Here is a 7,739-nt window from a genome sequence, read left to right on the forward strand (position 1 = left end):
TGAAGTTAAGAAATATATAAAGAAACCATGCGCGGTGTCCATGAAGCGGCGCCGCGCTCAGTTTTAAACTTAAGCATTTACAATGCAATCGGACCGATTACATTGCAAATGCTTGTTTCGGGAAGTAGCTGTTCTTCACGCTTCCCTCCCCCCAGGTGCAGGCCATCCGTCACTGTGAGTGACAGGACTGTCCGGCAGGAGAGCCTTGCCTGCCTTTGAAGAACTGAGGGGAGCGATACCTCGCATATGGTGTGGGGGTGGTGGTCAGTCCAACAAATATGTGCAATGTGCTGTGAAGGGACAGCTTCTCACAGGTTGGACAGTTAGTAACATGTTTGCTTGGCTGCCCCAAGACCTGCACAGCTGAGAAAGAGGGTTCCTGGCCAGGAAAGTACAGTCTCTAGCCCGGAAGTGCTAGCGGGATCAGCGGGTCGCCTCCCTGTGGGATTGTTCATTCTGGGGACAGATGGCGCAGTGAACACCGTGGTTGTTTCCTGGCCTCAGTCTTCCTGTGTGTCGAGTGTGGGGACCGCCTTGTGCGCTCGAACTGGGGGTAAGGTTTAAAACAGGTGCTGTTGTCTCCCCATTTAAAAGGCTGAAAGGTAGGGGGGTCAGGTCTTTTTTGGAAACTATTCCTAAGGGATGACACCCTCCCACAGGTCACCAGCTGTTACCTGCTGTGAGGAAAACTGCACTAAGGGGCCGATTATGATGGCGGATGGACCTGAGTCCGTCCGCCACCATAGAGTAGGAGGGACCGTCCGAAGGGGCAGCGGCGGTCCCTCCATACAGATTAGGATGTGAACGCCAGGGTGGCGGTCACATCCTCTATTTTTAACATTGCGGCGGGTGGAGCTTCAAGCTGCACCCACCGCAATGTTAAAAATGCATGCACAGCATTTGCGTGCACAAAGCGGCAGGCACCGCGCAGTGCCTGCCGCTTTGTTCACGCAAATGCAGGGGGGTACCATAGGTACCCCCCATGTGCACCCCCCACCCCCCCTTCACCCAGGGGGCCCGCAACGGGCCCCCGAAGTGAAGGTCCGTATGCTTTTCCACGGCGGAAAAGCCGCCGTGGAAAAGCATACTTTCTACGCGATCATAATATGGCTGGCGGTGTCTGATAGACACCGCCAGCCATGTTATTGCTTTTCCGCCGCGGTCGGAAGGCGACCGCGGCGGAAAAGCTGCGGACTGAAAAACAATCCCCCAGCCATCCTAATCTGGCGGGGGGTCTTTTTCAGTCCGCAGCAGTTTTCTCGCATTCTCCGGGCCAGCGGTGGATTCCGCCGACCCGGAGGATGCGCGGAAAACCGCCATCATAATGTGCCCCTATGTGACAAATTATTTTTAACTGGGCTTTCGGGCTGATTTGGTTACCCCTAAAATACTTGTTCAAGTCATCGAATGGGTGTGAAATGATACATTACTGACTATGCTATACCCTAAGCGAGGTTCGCTTTTATCGACGTTAGCAGGGCAATAGACCCCCCTTGGCCATGCCCCCTGTTCCCCTCCTGCCTTCATGACCCGGCTGTACTTGAGCGGCAGGCAGGTTTGTCTTTCTCTCGAACGGGTGTCACCCCCTATTCTGGTGCAAGAACTTGTCCCACTGCCTTGTATTGAAAACATCTTGCTTCAGGGTGCTCCCCTGTGGTGAGTGGGTTAAATAAGGCTCTGTCCGGCTTCTGTAGTGGCGAGACGTGGCCTCCTCCTTTTTTTAATTTAAAAAATGTTTTTTTTAGGCGCACTAAATCTAAAATGTGTCTATTCTTATTGAATACTGACATTTGTTTTATTTACATCCGGTGATTTTCTACACTGTATCTATACATTTTTCACACCAAAAGCTTTTCTCATGAATACTTCACCCCTTGTTGATGCAGCAGTGACCAGAAACTATGCAGCGATTGTCAATAATGCTTTTAAAAAGACAACCTGGGCTGCAGCTAATGTAAACTTTAGAGAACGTCATTATAGCATTCCCTTCATTGAAACCAAGACCTGTTCCAGCTCGGGCAGGTCCAGACTATCAGACTCCTCGGGTGCCACCAGCAGGAGGCGCCAAAAACTGTCAGTCACAGGGTTCTAGTGTCACGGCGAGGCTAAAAATTTCATTTGGTCTAGAGCAGTAACAATCACTGCACCGAACCTGTTTGTGGGCATACCAGAGCTTTTATGATTTATTAATTTATGATCATCGTTCTTCTATTTTTATACTGTATTGTGTTTAATTCTTACGCTTCTCGTACAAAAGAAAATCAATAAAAATATCTAGACCTAAATATGACCAGTGACACAAGTAAGCTGCTTATGTTTCATAGTGAAAATATTTCATGTTGAAATTGATATGTAGTGCGAGGTCCTACAACTCCATCCCGGGTGGATGTTTCCTGATGTACATGGGCATTCTGTGCTCACCCGGGTTAAAAGGGCAGCTTGAATGACCATGGCATTGAATCTAATGTGATATTTATCCTTGCCCTAAGACGGTCCCTTCTGTCTCCATAGCTTTCACCACAGCATCACTCAGGAACACCACAGCATCACTCAGTACCACCACAGCATCATAACGCGCTACCACAGCATCAATCTGCAGCGCCACAGCATCAATCAGCATCACAACACCATCAGTCAGCACCACCACAGCATCACTCAGGGACGCCACAGCATCACTCAGGGCCAGCACAGCATCACTCAGGGCCAGCACAGCATCACTCAACCCCACCAACGCATAACTCAGGGCCAGGACTGCATCACTCAACTACACCACAGCATCACTCAGTGCTTCTTACACTTTTTAATTACAACTTCTCAGCATGCTGCACAGCAGACACACTTCTCTACAGCCCAGCTTAGAAACATTGTCAAAGTCAATAGCTCTACCTAAACACTTATAAGGCCCCCCCAATGCATAGCCAATAGGTCTCGCCTTTGGTACAATATAAATGTTTATTTATCCAGCACAATATCCTTCATTAAACAACATCAAGTTTTGCATGGCTAATCACTCATAAGGTCCCGAGACCTATTGGCTATGCCAATGCATGTTTTTCTTTGTAGTGCCCTTTTAACAGGGTTCATTGTCTGCAATAGTCCATTTTATTGGTAAAAAGAATTCCAGTCTGATAGCCATATAATTAATTTACATGGATGAATGGCTTATCCAGAACTAAATTGGCATAGATATCATTGGAATTTAAGGAAAGTCAATCATAAAACGCCTTCTCAATACATTAAAAATATTGACTGTGCGCTGTGCGATCGAGATTAGTTGAAAAGAAAGGGTAGTTGAATAAAATGCTTTTAATGAGAATGATTTACAAACATATTGAATACATTAAGTGACATTAGTCCCAAGTTCAATAGACTCCACTGCATTACTCTCTTTTCTCCAGTGCCACAGTAAGCATGACCCGTCATTGATTCTTTATACGCAAGGGCAGGATGGAGCTTCAATTGACAGGATATAGGCAATGGCAAAACCAATCGGTCTGTGATCAATGCGACAATGCACAAAACACAAACAGGCAAAAGTGATGTTTCCATAAGAAATCATGTTAAAGTTAGACCTTCTTGCTTATCTGGTGCATGGTGTTAGGGATGTAGGTGACAGGTGTGGTGTTGCTGTTGGTTGTGGTATTGGTGTGCTGATATTTTTGCTTTGGTTAGTGGTTTGATGGTGATTGTGGTGCTGGTGGCGTCTGGTGATGTTGGTCTCGTTAGGGGTGGTAGTGATGTTATTGTTTGTGACGTTGATTGTGATTTTGGTGGGGGCACTTGTGACTTTGTCAGTTGTAGAATTATTGAAGGTGGAATAGATGATGGTATGGGCGATGGTGGTATTGTTGATATGTGGAATTGGTGTTCTTGGCATTACTGGCAGACATTCGGAGGCCACATTAGCACCAGTCTTGCGCTCAAGTCATGATAAGTGCATTTTGAAAATGTCTGCTGCAGTAAAAAGATGCTCCGCAGACCACACCCTCGCCACCGTCCCCCGCACCCGAAGAGTGACCGCCGGCGGCAGATCATTTTCCCACCTCGCCGCCAAGACGTGGAAGACCCTCCCCATCTGCCTACGACTCCTCAAGACCTGGCTCTTCGAACAGTAGCAGTATCCCCCCCCCAGCGCCTTGAGACCCTCACGGGTATGTAGTGCGCTTTACAAATGCTATGTTTGATCGATTGATTGATATGATGCATGCGTGCAATAAATAATTAAATATGACAAAAAGTGTGGTGATGGCATGTACGTCCTGGAGTGTACAATAGTCCCTCTAACAAAATAAAGGCACTCTATTGCAGGTGAAAGAACAAACCCAAACAGCCAACATCATACTGGCTGCTTGGGTGGCTCAAATGTGATTGGGAATGTCTCAAGCCAATGGATGAAAGAGAGAGTCCCTCAAAAAGCTAATGGTTGTTAAAGCTATTCTATGTATATTGAAAGAAGTAGGTATAGTGAGGCAGAGGGGCTGTTAAGCATAGACCTAAAAAGCTGTCTCTTCTGGACTTTTCAATGTGCTGGCTTGGCACTAGGCCTGGACAAATTTAAAATGTATGAAAATCCTAAATTTCGATTAGACAAAGTTCACAAATATTTCCCAAAATTTCACATTACATGGTGTTGTGTAATTTATCACTCAAGAGAGACTAAAAATGTCACGCTAAGTAAGAGACGTTTCCTGCTTGAACCAGCCTCTCTAGTATCATATGTCAGTTATTTTACAGCAAGACTGCCCTAAAGTGCAAAAGTCATGACAGATACCAGCAAACTGCATTACATCCCAAAAACATCACTGAAAAAAATGTAAGCAATATCGAACATCCAGGCAACCAGATACTACACAATTCCTGCTATGCTAATAATCCTCCACTACCTGTCAAGACATCATGTAATTTGGGAGTGTTACTCGATAGCAACTTGCAACTTGATTCTCCAAGTAAATAAAACTGTGAGCATTTGTCTATCCCTGCTCCGAGCTCTCCGAAAAATACTCCCCTTTCTACCGACCTCAGTAAGACCTCAAGTGGTAAGGAGTATTATTATGAGCAGGTTAGACTACTGCAATGCCCTACTTTTAGGAGCACAAGCTTACTTGATGAAAAAAACTGCAAAGAATACAGAACATAGCAGCTAAGCTTGCATTAATCATACAACGCAGTGCATCAGCCTCACTTGCCTTAAAAGATCTTCATTGGCTACCGATAGCGCAAAGAGTTCAATTTAAGGCACTGTGTATTGTCTACAGAGCAATACACAGAACAGGGCCCAAATCTCTACAGAGGAAATTTCAGTGGTACTGCCCAGTTAGAAGTCTACGCTCCTCCTCAGCCAATCTGGTATATAACCCGGGGAACATCCTTTACAACGCAACTGTTACAACGAAGTACCTTTACGACGCAACCATTACAATGCAACCTTTTCAACGACTTGCGCTGGGGGGCGCTCTAGGGTAGGGAATAGTTTCCAACACCTTCCCTACTATTCACGGGGACTGGAGTTGGAATAGTAAATTAAACTATTCACTATCCAGCGCCCCCCAACGCAAGTCGTTGTAACGACTTGCGTTGTAAAACTTGCGTCGTAAAGGCATGCGTTGTAATAGCATGCGTTGTAACGTCATACATCCATATAACCCCCGCATCAACAGAGCCCGGCTAGGCGGTAGGTCTTTTAGTTTTGCTGCATCCCGTCTTTGGAACTCTTTACCAATCGAGCTGAGACAAATGAACACTTTAGCACTGTTAGACCTGTCTGACTTTTTGCGTAGTCCCTCCAATTTATTATTTATTTTGTCCCCTTTTTGCCCCTCATGCCTTTATTTATTTTTGTGTCCACTAGATTTTTATGGTGTTGGCCTGGGGGGGGTAAGTGCTCTTTTTCCCTCATAAACAGTCACCTCAGTTTAGGTGTCTTTCCTGTCAGGGATTTACTGAGTTTCACAAAATGGTGGCCACCAACTGTCCCCAACTGCCACAACCTAGACTGCCCCATAGGCTAACATTAGGCCTTCCAGAACTTTCTGGACCCTACTGGACCCTGTGTGGTTTGGCTATAAAAGGGCAAGGGTCAGGGAGCCATTTTGTGTAGAACAGGGAGTTGGAGGAGAGAGGCAGTGGTGTGAGGAGGAGGACGCACTGGAAGCAGTTAGTTTGTCCGTGTGATAGACAACCACTTCAGGGAGACGTTCCCCCTCTGGCCCCCGACCAAACCCTCCCAACCGCCTTCTTCTTCTGTGAAATTGGCCCGGCTGTGGCGGAAGACCCTCCCCCCCTTGACCCCTTGGCCCCTCTTTCCCCCGTTGTCCTAGCTCCTGCTGGGGACCTTCTCCCTACATTCCCCTGGTAAACTTCACCTACCAGTGTTTTGGTGGAAGCGGATTGGAGCGAGGTGTAGCGCGCCCTGTGCCTCCAGGAAGCTGCAGTAGAGAGGCGAGTGACAGCGGAGCTTGTGCGGCATTGAGCACAGGAGGAAGTGAGTGTTCGACTCTGTGCAGTTCCAATAGTGCGGCAGGGTGAGGAGAGAGAGTGCAGGCTCAGAAGCGGTGTCAGGGCAGGCGAGCAAGCAAGTGAGGCGGCGCCAAGCGGGAACACTAATCACCCGCGCCTGCGCTGCCTCGCATCCTGACAGTGAGTAGTGCGTCTTGCCCGGGAGCCGGAAACCCCGATTGCTTCAGCCCAGACGCCGCCCCCTGCGAGCCCAGGCGTCTAGGGATTGCTTCGTGAGCGGAGTAGCAGCGGAGGCGGGAGAGCTGAGGGGAACCGAGTCAGCGCCACCCTCCGCTCCATTATTAGGTAAGGTGGAGGCTTAAGGGAGGAGAACAGCTTGACTTAGGGGATCACACGAGAAGCGGAGGAGGAGTTCTCTTGAGCCCTTTATTGGAATCACCTGACAGAACCCTCCCTCATTACCCGCTATTTCCTGGGGATCTCCGTGTTGAGTCAGGAAGGGCCCGGGAGAGCCGGAGACAAGCCTACGTTTAACAAGCTCAGAGGGAGGCGTTTATGAAAAATCTCCACAGTGCTGGGGGAGTGTCCTGCAATTGCGGAAAGTTATAAACTTGAATGCTGAAGTGTGAGATTCTTTTACAGAGGGGGAGGGGAAGAAGAAACGGTGACCTCATTTTATTTACCTATGTGCAAGTGATAATTGAGCTATAGAAACATTCAATTTGAAACTTGAAACTGTCATCTTGGGGTTACTGATCTCTTGCGAGGAGGGTGTTGCTCTGTCAAGGGAGGTAACCTTCCAGGGTTCTAAGACCTGGACATTTCTAATGTGTTAAACTGAAGTGGAGGAAGTGTCAATGTTGTGGACGTTCTGGTGATATAATTAGAGAGCCTCCACTGGGGTGAGAAACCTAACACTGTAGAAGACCAACTTTTTTTGAACTAAATTCTACTGAGGTTATATGTCAACTGGAATCTTCTGACCAATTTGAACAGTATATTGAGATGTAAAATGACTGAAGAGTAGATAAAATATTTTTATAAAACAAGCTCGTATTTTTGCACAAACATTGGTGTAGTGTCATTTTTGAGTGATATTGCATTAGATTACTGCTGGGTGGTTTGCAACCTTTACACATGTGCCTCTGTTGATATTGCCTTACCCTAGGCCAGGCTACCCTAGGTGACCTGACATATTTAGGTTCCAACAAGAACTATTTAGGAAGGAGCTGAAAACTAGACTCTTTCCTAGAGATTAATTTCTAGATACCTTCAATTCAGTC

This window comes from Lissotriton helveticus, chromosome 9 (genome assembly GCF_964261635.1).
Source record: "Lissotriton helveticus chromosome 9, aLisHel1.1, whole genome shotgun sequence".
Classification (NCBI taxonomy): domain Eukaryota; kingdom Metazoa; phylum Chordata; class Amphibia; order Caudata; family Salamandridae; genus Lissotriton; species Lissotriton helveticus.